Source organism: Asterias amurensis, chromosome 14 (assembly GCF_032118995.1).
Source record: "Asterias amurensis chromosome 14, ASM3211899v1".
Classification (NCBI taxonomy): domain Eukaryota; kingdom Metazoa; phylum Echinodermata; class Asteroidea; order Forcipulatida; family Asteriidae; genus Asterias; species Asterias amurensis.
The window spans coordinates 5,887,043-5,889,541 of NC_092661.1; positions in this window are offsets into that span (position 1 = coordinate 5,887,043).

Below are 2,499 nucleotides of genomic sequence, written 5' to 3' on the forward strand. Positions count from 1 at the left end.
GAAGAACAGACTGTGCCAGGGTTTTCAGGGCTTCAGCCAACATGTCAAAACCAGAGGAAAGTTGAGCAATTTCATACGACATACCCCAACCCACTTGATAAGACGATTTATTTGATGTGATGTGTAAACTTGTAAAGCCAATCAATTCAAAGAGATAAAAATGCCTTTCGCAATAATTGTTGGTGACCATCCTGTAAACTTTCCACAAAATCATACCTTTCACATGACCTTTCCACATCAATATGTCACTCATCTACGCTATTTCAAGAGGTTTAAAGGGATCTGGCATCTTAGATGTTTTGGTTCCAGTGGGTGTCATTGCAAATGGTTCTTTTTTTCGGCCCTTCGTGGGAAAAGAGCGGGTTCGATGCCTGTATAAATCTACTACGAGACTGTTCTGTCATGCCAGGACAAAAACACATGACTTGAAGCGTATTTGCTATTGACGCTTTACTTGCCAAGCTCCGACTTTCAATTAGTGCTCAAGAACTTTCAGATTCACATGATGAACCTAAGTACAATGCTGATCTGATTGACCTACATGATTGTAGTTGACACTATCTTCAAGGACTTTGAGGGTTCCCAACAAGCAGAATACTGGATTTCCTTCATGGAAATGGTGGAGATTCTGACTCAAAGTACCCATGTCATCAGAACGAGCAACTGGACAGAGTTCAAGTCTTCACTCAACCTCATGCTTCCATGGATGTGAATCTATGACAATGACACGTATAGTCAGCATCTTCCCGATTTTACGGCAGTACTTGATACCCTTCCTGAAGACCAGGCTGCATTCAAGGAATATGGTATGTTGCGCACTCAATAATTGGAAAACCATATTCATGTGTCGTCCTTGACATTTGGATAGAGCCAACAATGAATAAGGGCTCTAAGCTGACATCTGGATGACTGGCAATTCCAAACAATGAAAAGCAACTCCTTTCAGACACTCGAAATAGCAAGCATCAGAAGAACTTTTCAACTCGAGAATTGCAGTAAGGATGGAGGAAATGGAGTGTAAAGCTTTGGCCTCTGTTCTCTGGCTGGTCAAAACGAGTGGTGCCCAATCTTGAAGACATCCTGCAGAATCGTGTTGTGCCTTCCGTAGCAATCTTCAACGTCAATGGAACCATGCATAAGACACAGAAAAGCAAGCTCCCGCAAAAGTCTTACTTCGACTGCCATTCCAGAGCCTGATGTATACACATAGATCCTCGATATGGGCCTCATATGGCGCTTGACCATTCCTACCACTGAAGACAAACTGCCAATCAGCAATGTTTTCATGAAATCAGAAGATTTCCATGCTCTCCTGAGCACACCAGAGAACAAGGCAAGATCCGCCTTCAAGTTTTCCTCCAAGAAGCTTTCCTAAAAACAGCAGAGTCAACCAGTATTGAGATCATCTACGTGTAGTAGGCAGCACTGCTAAGAATCTCGCAGGCAGTCTGATGCCAGAGCTTAATATTGTGCCCATGCAGAGGCAGACACTGCCATATTCACCATTTACATTGTGCTTTGTTCTTAAGGCTACTCAGAAGCAGTCATTTTTGATACTAAGAACACTGACAACTTTGTACAAGTGGCATATGTTTCTCAGAATACATCAGGGCTCATGTGTGTGTATAACGCAAACATCAACTAATCGGTGCCCGGTGTTAGTGAGATGTGGCAATGGCCACTTCCATTATACCACTTTATGTTCTTTGGGTGTGACGATAACTCTGGTTTCTATGGATCAATTAGGTTGAAAAGTCCAAAGAGGCACAAGACCTGCTAGATAAAACAGCTCCCTGTGACACAAAAGATTATCAACAATTTGGAGCAATTTGTCATACGTGTATGGCGATTGTAAAAGCAAGACCCTGGGAGAAGTCCGAGCTGCCAAGTGAAGAGTGCAAGAAAAAGAGCACTATTTGGCTTGTGCCTGACTTGGACAGTCTCTGTCCACACTTGGGAGCGTGCATACTAACTAAGTTAAGAAGTCACCCCTCACCATTAGGCCATGGGTTGCATCTTGCAAATGGCTTGTGTCTGCCAATCCATTATACTAAGCCCCCCCCCCCCCCCATTCCCTGATCCATGTCCCTACCAACAAACCCGCAGACACATGACAACAGTGATAGCGGCAGCTAAGTGAAAAGTGAGATAGGTTGTGATAGTGAAGCTGCTATGATGTGAATCTTGGATTTAGAGGTAAGGATGGTTCCAGAACTATAAAAAAAACATTTTAAAATTAATTTGTAATGCCAGAAATAGTGGGAAATGACACACTATTTGTTCTTATAGCTCTTCTTGTGTCACAGCTTTCACATTTCAAATTTTCAAGATGGCGTTCGGCGGCCATATTGGATTTCGAGGTCTAGATCGTCCCTTTTAATATTACCACTCCAGTGTATTTGGCATGCCAGATATAGTGGAAAAGGATATCTCCTTTGTCTGTCTAGGTCATCTGGTGCCAGAGCCAATGAATGTTAGTTTTTTCAAGATGGCTTCCGG